The 21,749-nt window shown below is 41.6% G+C and overlaps 1 protein-coding gene across 1 annotated transcript in view; it reads left to right on the top strand.

Annotated features, from left to right (window-relative positions):
- Positions 1-513: 513 nt before the first annotated feature.
- The window catches only part of LOC115075657 (lipopolysaccharide-induced tumor necrosis factor-alpha factor homolog), a 35,725-nt gene continuing 14,489 nt past the window's right edge, over positions 514-21,749 (top strand). The window contains exon 1 of the mRNA XM_029576232.1: positions 514-723. The gene's annotated coding sequence lies outside the window, so the exon portion shown is untranslated. The remainder of the gene's footprint in view (positions 724-21,749) is intronic.

Here is a 21,749-nt window from a genome sequence, read left to right as displayed (position 1 = left end):
TCTGAGGCGAGGTCCCTTTCCTTTTCAACTGGCTGAGAAAGGAAGAATGGACTCCTCCATTACCAAGGAGAAGAAACTGAGATTTGGTGTAAGAATTTTGTATGGACTCAGCTCCCTTGAGTCAGCGCTCACAGAGAATGGAGGTGTGTGTGTGTGTGTGTGTGTGTGTGTGTATATATGTATATATATTTATATATTCTGTGGAACAACCTCTCCAAAATAAATCAATATATGTCAGCAGCCACAGTGCAATTAGAAGCAAGTGAGTGACCACTTCCCTTCTTGTAATGTCTGTCACATGCACTGCCACCTGATTTATTCCTTCAGCAGCAGCAATAGGAAGGCACAATCTAGCTTGAGAATTCCAGTAAAAAAAACAGGGTGTACACTGTCTGTTAACAGGTGAACTCAGAATCAGCCGAAGAGCAACACGAGAAACAAGAAGTGGTTGCCATTGACACCCGGTCTTAAACCCGCAGACCACACCTCCTCTAACAGGTTCCTTCATTCTTGCTGACGCACACACGATCTGAGTGTTTCAAGAATCAATCCACATTTCAGAAATCTCCCACAACTATTCCCTGCCCGGAGCCTGTACTTCCGTCACTTGAATAGGCTGCATCTCAGTTATAGAAGCCATTCCTGTTTCTTTGAACAACTCAGTTCACAAGTTGCTTGAAAGGTGGCCCCAGCTGTTTCAGAAATATCGGTGGACTACTTCAGGTAGGAAAGCACTAAAAATGGCTTGGTGGTGTTACTGGTCAAATAGTATGAGGAATATTCAGTAAAGGGCCATTTACAAGTATGAAATGTGGAAGGAGGTGAATGTCAGACTGTGTTCAGCAAGACAACCTGCCCAGGGTGCTGATCAAGTCTACAGACATTCTCTAAAGATATTTTGTAAATATGTACTCTAAAAATGTATACCTTTAACATATATGATAGTTTAGGGCCAGATGTACTAAGCATTTTTCCCATAGGCACAAACTGGAAAAAAAAAAACCTCTTTGGTACATCTGGATCTTAGCTTGGAATTGAATTCCATCAATCTCATCCATTGTTTTTTGTTTTGTTTTGTTTTATTTATGAACAAAGTTAAGCAAAGTAGTTGGTGCCTTTGTTTTTGAGCAAAGTTTTCAATCAAGACACCGGTGATCCACAGAAACAGTTGCTAAATCCTATGGAAAATGTCCCAAATTTGTTGTCAAATCTTTGAAGAGCTCTGCTATTGCTGGGGCACCCTGGTTCTATTCATTAGAGCCTTTGAAAGCCCAAGAAAGGAGATGGCAATCAGGGAAGTATAGTAAAAAAAAAAAAAAAAAACCCAAACAAACAAGGAAGAAAGTGAAAATTCTGAATTTTCTAGCACTTTTTTTTAAACTGTAGCCTGCAGAAAATGCCCTCCACCGCAGCAGGTCAAGGTCATTTTCAGTGAGGTAGATTCCAGGTTCATGGTTTGGCCTTCACCAGAAATGTGATCCTGATTGGCCTGTTCTGAGGAGAATTATCGTGCCTCGGGATGGACTGACAGATTCAGTGATCGCTTGAGTGCTTTTCTGATTCCAGTTGAAAGTTACTAAATAACGAATCAGAGCACAAAAATGAGACAGAATATTTCACTACCATTACTTTATTGAATAAAATGGCACATCCCCAGGAACTCCAATTCCCCGAGATCGTCCTCGATCGTGATTGGTTGAACTGGATTTCTCTGTAGGGCAGCGCAATGAATGATCTTTCAGATGAAACCTATATAGGATTAAGTGGAGAGCCCTGTAGGACCCGTAGGTTTCTTATTAGATTGTAAACTCTGTTAGGCAGGGATTGTACAGCACTGCGAGTGCGTATGTCGTGTAGACCTATAGAAATGTTATGTAATATTTATTTATTGATATTCCTCTTTTTGGCACTTTTTCAGCACTTCAAAGTGGATTACATTAGTAGTAATAGGATATGTGCAACAAGTCAGCCATTTCTTTTCCTGGAGATAAACTTGAGTAGAAATAAACAAGGTGCTTGCTGCTGTAATTCAGCTGATAATTAGAAAATGGAACATTTTGGGTTTTTTTCAATTTTATCTTTATTCAATTTTCATTTACAATTTTTAAACAGAAATATAAAGAAGTAATACAGATACAAAAACATTCCATATATTCCTTTACCATAATTTCTTGTATCTACATTACATAACCCATAATTAAGGGGGAGCAACCAACATATTATATATATTCACCAATAAACATACTGATTCAAGGAAAGGATTATTTTTCTATTTGAATCTCATTACTAACGCCATCTATATTTCTTAGAAATATAGAAACATAGAAATGACGGCAGAAGAAGACCAAATGGCCCATCTAGTCTGCCCAGCAAGCTTTCATACTTATTTTTCTCATACTGTTACTCTGTTACTCTGACCGCTGAGGTCAGGGCCCTTATTGGTAACTTATTGGTTCTAATTTCCTTCCACCCCTGCCAATTGATATAGAGAGCAGTGCTGGAGCTGCATCAATGTGAAGTACAAAGCCTAATTGGTTAGGGGTAGTAACCGCTGCAATAAGCAAGCTACTCCCACGCTTATTTGTATGCCCAGCCTGTGCAATTTAGTACTTGTTGGTTGTTGTCTGAATACAAATCCTCTTTTCTTCATTCCCCCTTTCTGTTGAAGCAATGAGCTGCTCTGTATATGTATTCAAAGTGAAGTATCAGGCTTGATTGGATCGGGGTAGAAACCGCCGTAACAAGCAAGCTACTCCCACGCTTATTTGTTTTTCAATCCTGTAAAAAGGTCTCCAAATGTAGAGGATCAGAGAAGCTATGTTTTATTTCCGTGATAAGTTGTATTACATTAACAAGGATACTTTAGGAAAAAGCTAGCACCTAGCTCCAGCAACTTAACCTTCAAGGAAAGGAAATGTCTCCTTTTTACCTGTGCGGCTCAATAGACATCCGGAAACATTTGTATTCTCTGACCACAAAAACTTAGATCTTTATATTTAAAGAAATCTCTAAACAACGTATCCTTGTCAGACTCTAATTATAATGAGACAAATTTATAGAGTATAGAATATAGATCTCTTATGGATAATATCTATGGATTCCTCAAGAAATGTTGAGACTCCAATACTTGAAGTCTCTAACCTTTCCTCCTGATCACCTTCCTTCTTCTTAGCTTTTTTAGGGAAATAGAAAAATCTTAGAGATTATTAATTTTATTATTTAACATTTTTATATCCCGGGATTCATGTAAAATTTACATATCATCTCGGTTTACATTGTAACTCAGAGAACAGGCATGTAAGAATGCAATTACATAGAACAGGGCATAAAACTTGGATTACAATAGAAAGGGGAAAAACAAATATTGTATTAAAGGGCGCATAAGGGTCATGAAAAGAAAACAAGAAAGAGGAACCATGTTTAGTCTTACTGAAGGTTCTATGTACAAACTGGAATTAAGAAAACTTTGAAGTGAGCTGCTGTAGAGAAGGGTTTGCTAAATTGTACAAGAGGCATGAATGGAATATGCTGTAATTTCTTGGCCTGTTGGCTAGTGTGGTGATTGTTGAGGTTGTCATAATTTGAAAGCTTGCTCAAATAGCCAGGTTTTTAGTCTCTTTTTAAAGTTGATTGGGCATTGTTCTGACCTGAGTTCTGGTGGTAGAGAGTTCCATTGTGCAGGGCCTGCTGCGGACATTACTGGCATTTCTTTACCCTTATATTGCATTATATCCCCAAGGTACTTTCCAAACATTTCTTTAGGTGATAAAAGTCTAGTTTGTGGGAAATTAGTTAAATGCAAATTCTTATATCTCATGTTTTTTTTTAATTTTCTAATTCTTTATGTATAGAGAAACTATCCTTGATATGAATAGTTTCTGTATTCTGAAGTAGTTTTACCTTAGATGTTATTTTCCCCATTTCCCTCTCCAAGCTAGTTACTTTCTTTACTTGTTCTTCTATCTGCACTCTATTTGCATTCACAATAGCTGACAAAGATACATTCATTTGCGAGACATTTTCATTTACTATTGACATCATTTTCCAGATATCTTTTAAAGACACATTGAAGATGGAACATTTCTTCCTACCAATCGGCAGCCATTATACAGTGCTTTTATATTTTACTATGTATTAAGTATTATGAACTGTTTAGAATGTATTGATTTGCTTTTGATTATGTATATTGTATTTTTGTATTGATATAAACTGCATTGGGTGGTCCTTTGATGATATTATTTGACCACTGCATCTTGCTGTCAATGTGCTCTTAACTCCTGTCCTCTCCCCACCAAATATGCAAAGTATTGTTTTATTTTTTTCTAACTTCCATATTCTAATAACAACAATAACAGTAGCAAGTGGATGTCCATTTGGGAGCAGACTTTACTACTGGATAATTGCATTTACTTTCACATTACATGCCATAAGAAAGCACATATTTTTTTCAGCCTGGTAATTCCTCCTGCCTTCATCTTATTCCAGATCAATTAGAACCAGTGCTGGGATTCTGGCTCGGTGAAATTTCATTTGTAGTTATCCAATGATTTTTCCCCTATTTCAAAAGATCCTCCTCACCCCACCCCACAACTGTTCCAAGTTTTTGTTGATAACCACAATTACCTTCCGGGGTAGTTTATTTTGGAAAATTTGTTAAAGTTCATGATAAGTTTCATATTAGGAGTTACCACTCAGGAAACAGATGTAGGCGTCATAGTAGATAATACATGGAAATCGTCGGCTCAGTGTGCTGCAGCAGTCAAAAAAGCAAACAGAATGTTGGGAATTATTAGGAATGGAATGGTAAATAAAATGGAAAATGTCATAATGCCTCTATCGCTCCATGGTCAGACCGCACCTTGAATACTGTGTACAATTCTGGTCACCACATCTCAAAAAGAATATAGTTGCACTGGAGAAGGTACAGAGAAGGGTGACCAAAAGGATAAAGGGGCTGGAACCATTCCCCTATGAGGAAAGGCTAAAGAGGTTAGGACCTTTCAGCTTGGAGAAAAGAAGGCTGAGGGGGGGATATGATAGAGGTCTATAAAATCATGAAAGGACTTAACTGATTTTCATTTACCCATTCATTTACTCTTTCAGATAATACAAGAAGTAGTGGACACTCCATGAAGTTAGCAAGTAGCACATTTAAAACAAATCTGAGAAAATTCTTTTTCACTCAATGCAAAATTAAGCTCTGGAATTCATTGCCAGAGGATGTGGTTAAGGCAGTTAATGTAGCTGGGTTTAAAAAATGTTGGTTCATATTCTGCTATTAATCAAGGAATAGCCACTGTTTATTACTGGCATTAGTAGCATAGGATCTATTTAATTTTTGGGTACATGTCATGCACTTGTATCCTGGATTGGCCACTGTTGGAAACAGGATGGTGAGCTTGATGGACCCGCAGTCTGACCAAGTATGGCAATTCTTATGTTCTTATGGGTACAAAAGTAGATGAGGCTGCCCTGCTGCCTTGTCTGCCAGATGATTGGGTTGCCACTTCCGGAGAGGTAATATTATCCTCACTCTCACTCCCCCTCCCCTCTGCCCTCTCTATCCTTAGCCTGCCATCCTCCTTCCACCACACTCGCCTTCCTATTCCCTTCCACTTCCTCCTATCCTTTCCCCTCCTGTCCCTCTACTTGTATTCTTCCTATCACCCCTGCCCACCTTCTCCCTCCTCCTCTCCTCCCTCCTTCCCCTCCTCTGCTCTCTCCCCATGCCTCTCATGCTCCATCCCCTCCAGTTCCTCACCACCACCACTCCTCACTGCCACTCTTCCTCACTCCTCCACACAAAAAGACAGACAGACAAACTGAACAAACTAACAAAAACTTTCACTCCAACCAAAAAGACAAAAGAGCAAGGCAAAGGGAAACAGATGACAGCAGAAGACAAGATAACGCACTCAGGTATTCGAATCTGAAAAAGCTGCTACTCCCTCTATCCAACTCGCCAACCCTCCTCTCCTTTTTCCAACGCGTGATACGTCCTCAAAGAAGCAGCTGCTGGAAGCCGGGATATATAAACAAAATAATTCATGCGCGACGTGTAAAATGATGCACGATGCACTAATTTTGCGCAGGATGCACTATTTTGCTATATGACGCGGTAAATCAGGTATTTTCCTGAACACAGTCCTTTTTTTTTTTTTTAATCGCAGCTGATACCGTGCCATATTTCTGCTTTATTTATAGCATTTTGATGACTCTAGGCCTAAGTGCTTCTGAAAATGGATCTCATCTTGATTAACACGATATTTAAGTTAGAGCATTTGGTGTTACATAGAAGCAGGTAATAACTGCAGACTGCATTAGCTATAAGAGGATAGGGGTATGCAAAGTTGCAAACCACATTTCACTTGATTGGGGAGCTTTCTATTCCTACTCGTTTTGGAAATAGTGTGCATTATGCAGAAAAAGTGTGCGCTGTTCGTAAATAGCGCTGAAACAAAACAGGAACAATTTAAATTTTGGTAGCAAATTTTTTGTTTCATTTGAAGACACACACAATATGGGCATCTCGTGCCACTGATCCACCCGCACCCTCCCTTTCACATTAAAGTCATACAAATAATTAAAACGCCAAACAACGGTTGGAATCAAATTGGCCACAGCTTTATTTAACACTTACAAACATGTACCCGAGCGTAACTATGATACTTAACACACTGCCGCGTGGGCATCCGCCAAGCCCCCAGCAAGATGCCCACCCTAAGCTACCAAGCCTGCGGGTCATCCAGCAGTATCCCACTATTACCCTGTGAGGTGCCCACCTCATCCCAGCAAGGAACTCTCCACAATGTGACTATCCCAGCCACACCTTCTGACTAAATGATGATTGATCAGCCCCGCCTCCCACCCCCAATCCATCAAGGGAACCAATCAGAAGTCCGCTTGGGTAACGCCGCCGCCCAGATAAGAATGCAGCTGTGACAAAGCGCAGGCCAGTGAACCCATGCTCTTATGTCCCCAATCCGAATGCAAACCCCCCCCCCCCCCCCAGCACACATCTTGCATGCTTTGAACGCTCCACTGCGAAATCAGAACCCCCCCCCTAGGGATGCGTGGGGCAGGGATCGGGGCCCGCAATGTCATGGCCAAGCCCAGATCGGTCCAGGCCTGCCTGCTCAAACTGAAACAAGGGTGTTTCACTGAATTTTCCTCTTTGTTTTCAAACAAATGCACATCACTAATTAGAGGGTTCATGTTACAGGCAAGATAGTTTTCCTCCCATGGAGCCTTTTCATTGTGCTCTGGCTGCAGAAAAAGAGAGGAAAGAAACAGGCAGAAAGACAGACGGATGTGGCCATGGGAAGGGAGTCCAGGGGAGCAAGACCAACAAGGACAGAGAAGGGAACACTACTTTCCACCTGGCCAACATGAAGAAACAAAAAAATAATGGAAGATTTCAGTTGGGTCACATGCCAGAGAGGTTAAATTTCTTGAGGCCATAAATGACCATTTCGTGGTCTAGCTGGTTGTAGACCCACAGTGTCCTTTTTTAAAGTTATAAATTTCTGTAGTAGTTTTACTTAATGTCCACCCTTCAGTGATTATGTCAACTTTTATTGCATTATTGTTCAATTGTCATGCAATATATCAAGTTACTATGTATCTGCAACTCGTTTTTCAAAGTATGGCCAGGATTCATCATTCTGTGCGGAATGATGAAGCCTGCGCTATAGGGGGGTGGTCGGGCGACAGCCTGCAGCCGGCCGCACTACGGTGGTGCGGTTTCGCCTGCTGCAGTGCGGCCAGCTGCAGGCTAACGCGGGCATAGCAACACCGTAACAGGTGGTGCTATTCCCCGCGCTACTGCTGGCGATAATGTTCGAAACATTATTGCCGGCAGCAGTGCAGCCGCCACTTAGCATAATTCCCTCCCTAACTCCGCCCCGACTCCTCCCCTCCCTCTAATTTAAATCTTACCGCTGCGATAAGGCCCTAAAATAACCCCGTTTGTTGGTTTTCTGCTTTGCTCTCTATGGTGCCCCAGTCGGCAGCTATTTACATCTTAGCATGCTTGGCTTCTGATTGGCTCAACCGTTTGCTACTCCGATTGGCTGCCTTGAGTCAGTTGCTCTTTTGGCACCTTATTTGAAGGCTTGCTTTGTCTTTAAAAGCAATTATGTTTGTCTTGTTTGAGGTTAACTCCTTCTTTAAAATACTCCTAAATGTGTATAATTTGATGCTTAAAATGGGAGGTCATTTCCTCTCAGGTATGTAAACTTTTGTGTTAATTTCCCCTTTCCTCATTCCACCTGTTGGGATCTATTTACTGCAAGTTTTCTCTTCTTTTTGTGTTTTAGATTTATGTCCCTATAAACACAGACTTAGTGAAAGACAGTCAATGTCAGGAAAACATTTTCTTTGTTTCTTCATACTATCAATTAATTTTTTATTTTTTCTGTTTTGAGGAAGATCCTTGACTTTACATCCAACACCTTATTGTATTTAATGGGAAGACTCAACAAGGTTTTAGCAAAGAGCTGTCTTGCCTTACAAATCTTAGATTTCTTTTTTGTATGGTATAAATCAACATGTAGATAAAGATGAGTTAGTTGATATAATACATTTGTATTTTCAATACCTATGAAAACCTCCTCAGAAATTTAAAATATCATGGGATAGCTTGCAGTGTTCTGTTGTGGATTGGTTATTGTTTATAAAGCAGGAAACAAGATAAGTCAGTTTTCCAAGTGGAGAAAAGACATTTAGTGGAGTACCACAGGCACCTGTGCTATTTTACATATTCATAAATAATACGGCAAAAGGGAACAATGAGCAAGGTGATAAAATTTGCAGATGACCCAAAATTATTCAAATTTTTAAAGAGGCAACAGATTGTGAGGAACTGCAGAAGGACCTTGAGAGATTAGGAGACTGGCAGTTGAAATTTAATGTGGAAAAGTGCAAAGTGATGCACAGAGGGAAAAATAACTCTAGCTAAATACACACCATGCTGGGTTCGTATTAGGAATCACTCCAAGGAAAGGCACCTTGGAGTCCTTATGGGTGACGGTGGTCAAAAATAGCAAATAGGATGTTAGGAATAAAATGGAATTTTGTATCAATCCATGGGGCAACTGCACCTTGAGTATTGTGTGCAGTTCTGGTTGTCCCATCTCAAAAAAAGATAGAGTGAAACTAGAAAAGATGCAGAGAAGGAAAGCAAAAATGATAAAGGGGATGAAACGCCTCCCCTATGAAGAGCGGCTACACAGGTTTAGGGCTCTTCAGCTTGGAAAAGAGACGGCTGAGAGGGGACATGATAGAAGGTTATAAAAACATGAGTGGGGTGGAACGGATAAACTCAAGGACGGTTATTAACCCTTTAAAATAATAATAAACAAGGGAACAACCAGCAGATTTAAAACAAAATCATAGAACTTTTTCCACTCAACCCACAATCAAGTAACCTTCTACTGGAATCAAGAGAAATACAGTTAGTGGGAGTCGAGTCCAAATAAAAATGATTGAGGATTACTCCAGGCGCCCCCCCCCCCCCCCTCTGATTACAGGAAGCGTTAAAATACTTCAGAAATCATCAAAAGCACCGCATTCAAAGCAGTGAAGCTGCTTCCTTGTGCCACAGAGACCGGTTGCTTGATAACAATCACTCGGGACGCCAGACCTGATTCTGGAGCGCACAGTTATCAATGGTCAGCTGATTGAGACGGAAGAACATCAAAACAGCACCACCCCCAGCGGAACCAGGAAGTTCAAAGCGCCACTGAGGTAGGAGGAGGAGGAGCCGGGTGAGGTATTTGATATAATCGCTCACTCCAGGCGCCACACCCATTCAACGCCTCACTTTTACATCCCTAACTAAATTGTCATCACTCTCACAAAAAGACTATTCAAATAAAAAAGAATTTTATTCAAGAACTATGGACACAGCAAGCAAAATCCAAACCCCCCAAAAAATAACTACATTTCCATCAAATCATCCAATCCAAACGAAACAGATACCTTATAATCCTCATTATTCAAAAAAACAAAAACTATCAAATAACTCAAACAACAAACATATCCAATATTTAAATTATTTTATTCTTTCATTCATTCTAGTCAACACACGTTCTATTCTCAAGAAAATTCCTTTATTTAATGATATGCTCTATGATTCTAAACCAGACTTCATTGCAATAACAGAAACCTGGCTTAAAAACACTGATACAGTACTCAGCAACCAAATAAACAAACATAGATACAATATATTCTCAATCCCTAGAAAAAAGGTGGTGGCTTAATGTTTATCTCTAAAAAAGACCTACAGATGACGCTCCGTCCAACAAACATTGCTGCACCCTTTGAGATCACTTTATTCGATTCTCCTAAACTTCAAATATGCCTCGTCTGTTGCCCACCTGGACTACTCGAAAAAAACTGCTCTCCCCTAATTGAATATTTCATGAACAATATTTCACTTAACAAACCCATCATAATCCTGGGTGATTTCAACATTCATTTTGATTTAATCAATCACTCAAAAACTTGTCAAATCATTATTGATGCTCTTGCTTCACTACAACTAAAACAAATCGTTGTTACTCCAACTCACAAAGCAGGTCATACAATTGACCTCATATTCGTCAATTCTAATGACTGGTCTAATATCAAGACCCACACCACAGAAATACCTTGGTCCGATCATCACCTAATTGAAGCTTCCTTAACTTCTAATTCCATCCATACTCCTCCTCGATACCCACAAAGCAAAATAACTTATCGACCACCTTTCAACACTGAACTCCTCCAAGACACCCTGCAAATGGAACTAACCAATATTAATCTTTCAAATTCTGATGAAGCTATATCATCTTGGTTTATGATCACTAAGAAAGTAGCTGATAACGTCAATCCCTTAATAACTAAAACAATCAAATCAACAAAACACAATAATCCATGGTATAATAATAACATCAGAACATCTAAACGTCAACTTCGAAAAAAAGAAAAAGAATGGAGATGAAACAAAACTTCAGTCAATCTAAATAAATATCGAACATGCCTAGCCCAATATAAACATATCATCAACAATGCAAAAAAAGATTATTTCTCAAAAAAAAATCATCAAATTTCATCACAACCCCATAATGCTCTTCTCAATAGTGCAGAGTCTCTCAAAAACAACTCTAAAAGCCACTTGCACTACACACAATAGTGATGATTTTGCTGAATTCTTCAATAACAAAATATCAAACTTAATACAATCAAACCTCATTGATAACACCCAACCCATTTCTCTGAAAACAAAAGTAACATCAAAATGGTCTCTTTTTGATACCTCTTCCACTATCCAAATCCAATCAATTATCAAAAAAATGAACCCAGCCAACCACCCTCTAGATAGCATCCATATTACAAGCCTAAAGAATATTGAATCTACTATTACAAAAATAATTACAAAGATTATCAACCTCTCTCTTACTGAAGGTACCTATCCAAATTGTCTTAAATCAGCTATAATAAAACCTATTCTAAAAAAGAACAATCTTGACCCAAATGACCTATCAAATTACCGCCCAATTTCAAACCTACCCTTCATAGCCAAAATAATTGAAAAAGTTGTTCATTCACAACTTGATGAATACCTTGAATCAAACAATATCTTATCTCCAAACCAATATGGTTTTAGAAAAAATCTCAATACTGAGACTCTCCTTCTTTCTTTAAATGATACTATTCTAAGAGGCTTCAATAATGGAAAACAATACTTACTTGTACTACTTGACCTCTCTGCAGCATTGAATACAATAAATCATCAAATACTTCTAGATCGACTGTCAGAAATTGGTCTTGCTGAAAAAACTCTACAATGGTTCACATCATTTCTTACCAACAGAAGCTACCAAGTTTCTTTCAATACAAGCTTCTTTCAATACAATACAAGCTTCAATACAATACAAGCTTCTTTCAATACAATACAAGCTTCAATTCAATACAAGTTTCTTTCAATACAAAGATACCTCCATGATACTTGACTCAATAAAACAACTCCTATCAAATTTAAAACTAATAATCAATATTGATAAAACAGAAATAATTATCATGAACAAAACATTCAACTTAATTCCACCACCTCAATTCATTGCTAACAATCAAATCAATTTTATATCCCCTGTCAATCACACCAGAAACCTTGGAGTTATCATGGATAAAAACCTTTCCTACAATATGCACATAACTACTAAGATCAAAGAAGGATATCACAAGCTCCTAGTTCTCAGACGTTTAAAACCTTTCCTAAATTCACTGGATTTCAGAACTGTCTTACAACTCTTAATTTTCTCAACAATAGACTATTGTAATTCCCTTCTGATTGGTCTTCCATTCATAAGCATCAAACCTCTGCAGATTCTTCAGAATGCAGCAGCTAGAATTTTAGCTGGAACAAAAAAATATGATCACATCACCCCAATACTAGTGTCGCTTCACTGGCTTCCAATTAAATCTCGAATTGATTACAAGATCCTGACCATCATTCACAAATTAGTGAATGCTGATCACCATAAACATATTGGTTTAAAAGTCACTCCACAAATTACCAAAAAAAATCTTCGATCTAATAACACTTCTTGTCTAAATATTCCTCCCATCAAAGATGCTCGACTATCATCCACTAGAAATAGAGCTTTCTCCATTGTTTGTCCAAAAAAATGGAACTCTCTACCACTTTGAGAACTCAAACCAATATCAAAAAGTTCAAAAAGATCTAAAAACTTTCCTTTTTCATACAGTCTACATTAATGATCATCTATATCAACAATCCATCTACATTCAACTCAACCAACCAAACCCAGGCACGAAAGAAAAAGTATCTACAACTAGCATCAACCATATTCATTACAATTCGGAACTTATTAGAAGTAATGATAGAATCCCTCCTTTATGATAAATTAATACTATTACTGTTACTTCCCTTTTTTCCCTTTTCCTCCCTTTTTCACCCCACCATCTTCCCCCTTCCTTCCATTCCCCTCCCCCCCCATTGTTACTTTTTTGTAACTATGTATAATTTATCTGTTTTTGTTTGACTTTGTAAACCGTTATGATGGCTGAACCGAATGACAGTATATAAAAATGAATGAATAAATAAATAAATAAGTTTCATATGGAGGTATGTGCTACATGTACATGCCATTATGCTATTTTGTAAACCTCAAGAGGACGCACATACTTGTGGTGTCATGCGTAGAAGTGAACTGGGGGGAAAAAGGGCGGTTTGGAGGGAATTCTGGGGCTGTGCACACAAGTTTCCGTTTTGCAGTGACAGACATGCAGACATTACTAAACTTGCCTGTTCTCCTTTACACTGGAAAACGGACTTGTGCAATTGAAATCACATTTGTCTGTAGCTTTTGGGTGGGAGGTGTGAATGAACTGGTGAGGCTTCAGGGTGAAGTATTGGAGTCTCTAGGAGAACTGGAGGAGGTATTGGGAAACCGGTGACTCCCAGTTTGTGCACAAGTATTTTCAGAGGTGAAACACATGCATACTTTATAAAATTCCTGCCTCCATGTTTAATTCTGGGTTAATAGGCAAGCATTGTTACAATTATTATGCATGTAAAATCTAGAGAAAGTACTTATGTTCCTGCATTACAAATATTCACATGGACTGAAACATATGTGTATACTTTTGGGACAGAAATGCACATCATTTTATGAACTATGCAGCTCCCGCCACATGGTTTATAAATTACTAGCATAAATATCCACGGGACTATTTATGTATGCAAATGGTCTACCGCAGACAATTTTGAACGTTGAGATCCATATTTATCTGTGCATTAAGATTATTGAAAAATAAAGTGCGATCAGTTGTGGGGGTTTTTTTTATATTTGATCTTCTTTATTCACAAAATGCTGCCTTCATTCCTCTTCAGTCCCCTCCTCCTCAATCAGTTGCTCCCGGACGAATTAATGAATGTCAGTTATTATCTCTTTCGACTTCCTCAAGTACCTGCCTTTCCTGAAAGTCATAGCTTGTGGTAAGAAAACAAATAGCTAAGTAAATTGTCCTTGTCGGTACAAGGGAATCCTATTCCATTTATAGATTCTGTTAGGAATCTGGATTTTAAGCTGTTTTTTATAGCCCAAGCTGTTTAGGTATGGTTTGGGGAGATTTTGATATAGCATTGCACACAGTTTGCATGAGCTGAGAGATGTGTAGATATGAAGTGTGAAAAGCTTCCTGTGATTCTTTGAGCCTCATCTTACCACCCCTGTAGCGTTATCCAGAAGCCACCCCATCCCATGGATATGTTTGTTCTCACCTGGTTTCTCCACTGCCAGTGCTGCAGGCAGCCATGTGTCCATGGCCTTCATCAGTCATTAAGCTCTGGTGGACCTGATACAGAGATCCTCCTCCATTCTTGCTTTTTGACCTAGGCATTCTGGTCCTTCAGCAGCTTGTTCTAGTCCTGGCACCTCTTCTTGCAAGGATTGACTGCTCTTTGAGAGCTCTCCAATCTGCTGACCATGCTTGTGATCTTCTACTACAGACTGTCTTTAAAAACAGTGGACTGCTTCGTGGATGCCTTTTCAAATAATAGCATCATAGATCTTGAGAAGGCCTAAGCAGCATGACTTCATTCTCTTACCTGAAATGCATGTCCTTGATCCTTGGCCAGTGTTCTGATGTCATAGCATTGTCGTCTTCCCTCAGGAAAGCATGTCCCTTTAAGTCATGTAGGCATGTCTCTAGGGCTGCCAGGCTGATGGGAGATCCACCTGCCTGCCCTGGTGGTTCTTTTCTGAGTGGGGGCAAACTGTCACCCACTCCTTTAAAAAAATGCAGGGCTGGTGGCATTAGGATTGTAAAGGTCAATCGCTGATGGTGCACCCTGGGCCTTTCAGGGAGCAGGGGGTGATGGGATGCCACCACTCAGGAAAGTGCTACCAGGAGGGAGGAGGCAGTGCTCCCTTGACAGCTGTATGCAGGAGGTATTCCTTTTAAGGCCCCAGGTTACATCTCCATCTGGCTCCTGCACCTTCAGAGGGGAATGAGACACCCACCATCCCATCATGGTCTCATGCCTAGGGGCGATCTTTAAGATACATTTTGCCCCCAAATTCACTATCAGGAAATTCAGTCTTCTGAGGATTTCTCCATGACCGTCTTCTGCTTCCTCCCTCACGGTCTCACTACTGTGATGCTCCGTTATCTCCGCAGCGCGGACAGAAACACTTCTCAAACACACCACCCGCGACTCAACAAAGCACAATAAAACAAACACCAGGGCTGATAGGAACTAATAAGCAAATATTTGCATTTGTGCGAGGGCGCACACACACACACACACACACACACACACACATACTCATTCAAGTACAGACAGAATAGGCAAATGGATGGAAGAGAGAAAAAGAGTTAAAGTAGGCACCACACTCATAAAGAGCTCTCCACATACTAAATCTCTCTGGTCTGGGCCCAGATGCTCTTCTCCCAACTCCCCACAGACAAAAACTGGGCTTGAAATGCCTGGATCTTTTATTGTTCTCACTCAGCTTTCTAAAAATCACTCAGATCAAGTTACAAATAAAAAAATAATACAAAATACGCTTATACGTTCCTGGAGGTAGCGTGTGATTTCTCGTGACGTTTTGCAGCTTTAGCATGCTCATTTTTTAGATAATGAAATGGAGTTATCACATAGTTACCGTATGCAGCTGGTGGAAGATGCACGGTGCCACACACCAAAAAATAAAATGCCAGCACGCCACTTCTGCATGCATCGGTGTGGTACACAGCGCACAAGCTTCCAGTCTCCAACCCGCCTCACGATGACTTTGATCATTTAAGTGGTCTACGTGACCAAACCTGTCGCAGGTTATCACATAAGTCCCCCCAGTATGCTGGCGCAGTTAAGATGGAAGAGGTACATGGGTGAACCTGTAAGTGCTATGCAACACAGGGCATCGATGATCTGCTCGGATAAAGTGAGACAAAACTACACACTGACTTGAGGAAGGGAGAATAGTCCCTCAAAGCTAGTCAGAAACTTGTATGCTGACCTTTATGTGTACATCGCCAAGTGGATTAGCACCATGATTGCAGCACCTTAGGCTGCCAGAGAATGCATTTGCCATGAAAAGTGGCCTAACAGGTTTACCTCTTAAATAAAAATCTTCCTACTGGGGCATAAAGGCAGAGGCGGCACAGCCTGACCGAGGTTCTGCCCCCTTCTACCTTTCCCTGCAGGTTGCAGGATTGAGAAAAGCAGGGTGTGGCAAATGCATCACTGAAGCTTTCTTATCCACCTTCCTTCGTTTCATTCAACCATTTTGTTGCAGGGACGGACGGACTCTGGTCCTCGAGTGCCACAGATGTGCCTGGCTTCCAGGACGACTCCCACGAGGGGCAATTCCCGAGCTAGGCTTTGCCCGCCTTTTGACCCGAGAAATGGGCTGTCCAGAAAAACCAGACCTGTGGGCAGCACTCGGGGACCAGGGGGCTCACCATCCTTGTTTTACCGTAGCCTGCGCTTTTGTTTGCCCCATTTAAAATCAGGGGGCATAAACTGCAGCCTTAGGGTTAAAAATCAGAAAGGGTGACCTAAAACCACAAGGTTTACGTGCAGTTTGGAACTTGTGGCGATCAGCATTGTGCAATTCCCTTTAGAAATGTAATTACCCAGCTGGCAACTCTTTCTGCTCGCCAAGTGCTAGTGCCGTTTTGGGTTTACCCGGAGATGGATTTAAGAGTTTGCCACTGTTACTGCTATTGTGCCCCTGTCCTACCCCCTGGGTAAGGTCAGACGACAGGGAGCAGGAGGTGCAGGGCAGAGTCCCGCGGTTTGCTGCAGCAGCTCAGGCACAGATTCTGTGGCAAAAAGGAAAATTCTGAAGCAGACATTTTCATCTTTCATATTATAAAAAAATGAAGTCATTTTCCAGCTTTGCTTGTGTCTGTTTGGTGAGGAGAAGGGATCTTAAGTGTTGGTAGAGTTAAGGAGATGTCAGGGATGGGCAGAAGAGAAGGAGAGGACCAGGAATGGGGCGAGGAGAAGGTGAAAAGGACTGGGGATAGGAAGGAGTATGAGAAGGAACGAGGACTGGGGATGGGGAGTATGGGAGATAGGAAAGAGAGGGGAATGGGGGGGAATCAGGAGTCTGGGATGGGTGAAAAAGAGGGAGAGGGAGGCAGGTTCTGGGACTGAGAAAGGGGGAAGGGAGTAGGACGTGTAGGGGGCAGGGGTTTCCAGGATCAGGAGAGAGGGAGGCTCTAGGACCTGGGGGATAGAATCTGAGCTCAAGGGAGAGAGAACCTGAATTGTGGTGAGCGGGGGGGGGGGGGGGAAGTAGAGGAGGGAGGTGTCCTTACTGTGCTCTGCTTCTGCTCCCCCTTATAGCTCCTCTCTAACCTCTCAATCTGGCGCACACACACCAGCACTCACTAATCTCTTCTCTCTCACACACACACACACACACACACACTTCCCCCATCTGATCCACTCTCATCCCTCAGCCTCTCTTCTCACCCCCAGTGATCCCCATTCAGCCCCTCCTAATTTTACCAACATGATCCCCCCCCCCCCCCCGCTCCCTGCTCAATTCCCTCCCATTCTGCTCCCTGCCTGCTGCCTGGTGAAGGGAGGGGCTGGATCAGGACAGGAGGGAGAGGGCTGCGCTCTGGCTGAGTGAGAGTCAGCACAGCTGGAAGGCGGTAAATCTTCAATCAGATGCTGCACCCTAACCCCAGGGTTAGGGTGCAGGGATATTTTGCCGCCATAGGCTACCTATTGACAAATCCTGTTGTACTCGTTTTTCTCTTAGGGAAATCAGAACCACAGGCTGGCCAGGATCAGACGGCCCTGAAAACATGGCCATTCAGTAACCTTACGTGACGCTTCCCTTATTTCACGGACCTAACTTCAGAACATGCATGCCAGCTGCTTTTCTATGATAAACATTGTGATTTATTTGATAAACCCCTAAAATAATCACATTTTGATTTATAATAGCAATTATGGACCGATCTGCTGTAAACAAACCCCAACCTGGGATAAAGGCCTGATGCTTCATTTCAGACCATCCTGGCCTTTCAGGCAGACAATTAATTATCAGTAAATGCCCTCTCCCTTCAGCATGATTAATTAATGGGATTCCACTCATATCCAGGAGACCAGATTTGCTAAGGATGTTTTACATAAACAAGCAGATTCGTTATCTTCAAAAGACCTACATTTTTTTTTTGAGGCCTGGATTTAAGTCTAAGAGATCTTTTCACAGCTCTGCAACAGGAGAGTCACTTAATATAATAAAACAAGGCCAAAAGTAGATCATGGGATTGGAGACAGAAGCTAGAGAGGTGTTGGCAAACTCTTTTCCCCCTTCGTTACCACAAAACTGGTTAAACAAAGTTGCCTACCTTTAGTGGCTGTTCTCCAGGGACACCAGGAGAAAATGAATCGCACAAAGCAGTGAGGGTTTGTATGTTGTTTTTTTTTATCTGTAATTCCATGATGATTATTTTCGAAAGAAGTATGAAAGAATGACCTAGTTCTAAACAACATGCAGGGCCTTTTAAGTCAATGTCCTGCTTACTGTAAGCATGGTTGCGACATCTGTAAAGAGAGCACCTTGTGCCACAGAACAGCGAGACGCAGCCGATACAGCAGACAGATGTTTTATATAGGAGTGTACGCAGTTCAGTCTTCATTTAACTAAAAATGAGCTCTATTTGGGGGGGGGGGGGGGCCTTGTTTTGGGGCAAAGATGTGAAAAATCTTACCTCAAAAGAGAAACAAATGAGGAGACATGGACTACTTACCCCCATGCAAATTATTTGCGAGAGTTAAGATGCCTCATTTTACCTCCATTTTTCAATCCACGCTCATAGGTTTGCCTGTTTTTGGCAATGGTTTTCAGTGATTCTGTCTACGCATTTCTCCAACCATAAATGATGTGGGAGCTTCCTGCAATCTGAGCCCTTTAGCACGAGTTTCCTCACAGACATGAGGTCTACAAGGCGCTCCTCCCAGCATCAGCTTGGAGGGGGTCAAATGGCTGTAACAGAATTCAGAGGAAGGTAATTCGTGCGGCTGAATTGTGGTCCGGGCCGGCGCGTCCCATTAAGGGAACTAAGCGGTCGCCTATGGCGCCAGCCATTGGGGGGGGGGGGGGGCAGCAAAGAGCAGTCATGTGGGGCTGCAAGCAGAGCCCATCCCACTTAAGGCCGAGAGGAGTAGAGATTTGGCAGACCACGAGTGGCGCCTATCCTGCTGGCGGCCGAGAAATGCAGACACTCAGCCGACTGCGAGCAACGCCCATCCTGCTCATGGCCGAGAGAAGCAGAGTCTCGGCGGGGCCACGAGCGGCGCCTCTGTGTGTGTGTGTGTGTGGTGTGAGTGAGAGGGGATTGTGTGTGTGTACGAGAGAGAGCAATTGTGTTAGTGAGAGAGAGGGAGGGAGCCTGTGTGAGGCTGTGCGTGTGATTGAGACAAGGAACCTAAGTGTGTATAAGAGAGGGGGGCCTGTCTGAGGGAATGAGGGCGGGGCTGGAGCCGGGGCCTGGACGGGGGGAGGGGCAGGCGCAAGGCAGAAGGTTCGCCTAGGGCGCCTAATACCCTTGACTCTCCAGAACGCATACAACGCCGCCTGCCTACAGACGGGAACTTATCCCAATTTAAAATTCCTCTAAATCGTTCCTTTTGGGCAGCTCTTTGATATCTGCAATGACCATGGAGAAAACTAGATTTTTATTTTTTTTTTACAAGTTTTGGTAACTTCTGTTAGAACTGTACAATTTCCTGGGAATAATGCACCAATGTTTAATTGAGGGAGTCCTCTCATGTTCTAGAAGCAGCTTTGTGACATTCTGCAGAGATACACGATTTTCCAAAAATTATACTCAGGGTTCAGGAAGGCACACTAACACGTTCATTTTCAAAGGAGCTGGGTGTGTAAAATTAGTGCACAAGTAGCATGTGTTTGTGTACGTGCTGTTTTATAAAAATCAGAGTGCACGCGTATTTTCACTTTTGTGTACACACTACCTGCACAAAAAAGGGTGGTCTAGGAGCGTTCCAGGGTATGCATGCAAGTTACTGTTTTATAAGAGATTTAAGCAAATACATTAGGCAAGTTATTTGTGCAATTGTACGCCTGCTAATTATCTAGCGCAGTTGATCTCGGGCTCATCTGTTCTCTGCTATTGTTGAGAAGGAGAATTGGTGAATTTGTGGCGGGATCAGCAAACTGGGGATTTCAAGTATGCGAGTATTTTTTAAAGTTTACCGACTTCCACTTGTAAACCATGGTTTTACATGAAGGAGTTATATTATTTTTGGTGTGTAAAATATACACAGGCATGTTCATAAAATTCACAGAGAAAGTACGCACTTTCACTGCTTTGCAACTATTTGCATGCCATGACACATACACGCATATGTCGGAGGACAGATGTACGTGTCTTTTATAATTTGAACAGATCAGATACAACGTATATATATAAAAATACTACAGTACATATTTACATGTCCATATACGTGCGTCTATGGGGACGTGCAGAGTTCTTTGAAAGTTACTCTCTAAGGATTATATCTGGATTGACACACACCAGAATCAATGTGAAGAGAACTTTTATTATCTTGGGAACCGATCAGATTGCACATCATAAAAAAAAACAACCCAGCAGCGAGTACACTTATTTTATATACACAATACACACTTTTTCATAAGCACATAATTTCCTTTACTTAATTACTGTGATCATCTTACCTTTGTGATTCCTCCTCAAGACTGATGGGAAAAAAAGGTAGACTTTTTGAAAATGAAATTCAGCCAAATGGAGAATCAGACAGCCCCCACAGCCTTCTAGGGGAACAAAGCAGGATTTTAATCTGCTCTGTAAATAGAACTCTTATTATTGTTCATGTGCTCAGATAATGAAGTTTACTCCCTACTGAAGCTGTGCATGCACCATCACTGCCAGACAAGTTTGAGAAAGATGGGACAATGTCTTGGCATTCCCAGTATATAATGTAACCCCTGTAAGGGGCCACGTACACCAAAACGAATCCTGGTGCTGAGGTTTTCTGTCCTGGTAGATTCACCAAAAAATGATTGGGTAAGATGTTGGATTGGACTTGGCTCAGAAGGCAGTTGGTTGCATTTCTCTACAGGACAGGGACACTCACCCCCCCCCCCCCCCCCCCCCCCCGCACTCACACACAAAATCTTCCTCCTCCACCTTCCCTCCGTGACTATCTAAACTGCTTTCCCTACCATGGAACTTCAATACTTCTCTTAGATCTTCTTCAGAATTCCTCTCCACTGTCAAAACCATGCCCTGGGATTAACAAAGGTAGTCTCACACCCTAAAGTACTGTTCCAACTTTGTTAACCTTTATTTTATTCTTCTGTGGCACCAGCAATTAAAACTATCAATAATCACAAAACAAAACAAAAAAATGGGTAGATAGGGATACATATTCCTAGCTGCAACCCAACACCAAATCCCTTGGACTTCTGCGCTCCAAATGCATGGCTCTCTGCTGTAATACATTAAAGTCAGTGGCGTACTAAGGGGGGGAGTGAGGGGGCGATCCACCCCGGGTGCCAACAGGGGAGGGGTGCCATTGCCACCAGCAGGAAGGTCCCACGGCGTGGCCACTGAATAAAGTCTACTATATAAAAGATGCAGACTCTTGTGACACTGTTCAATTCTAGGGGCTGAATTACTGTGTTAGTTGTCTTGCTGTTCAGTTGCTGTTCTTACTGATCCTTTCA

The sequence above is a fragment of the Rhinatrema bivittatum genome, chromosome 14 (genome assembly GCF_901001135.1).
Source record: "Rhinatrema bivittatum chromosome 14, aRhiBiv1.1, whole genome shotgun sequence".
NCBI lineage: Eukaryota > Metazoa > Chordata > Amphibia > Gymnophiona > Rhinatrematidae > Rhinatrema > Rhinatrema bivittatum.
The sequence above is the reverse complement of the archived record's forward strand: the minus strand, read 5'-3'. Positions and strand labels throughout refer to the sequence as shown.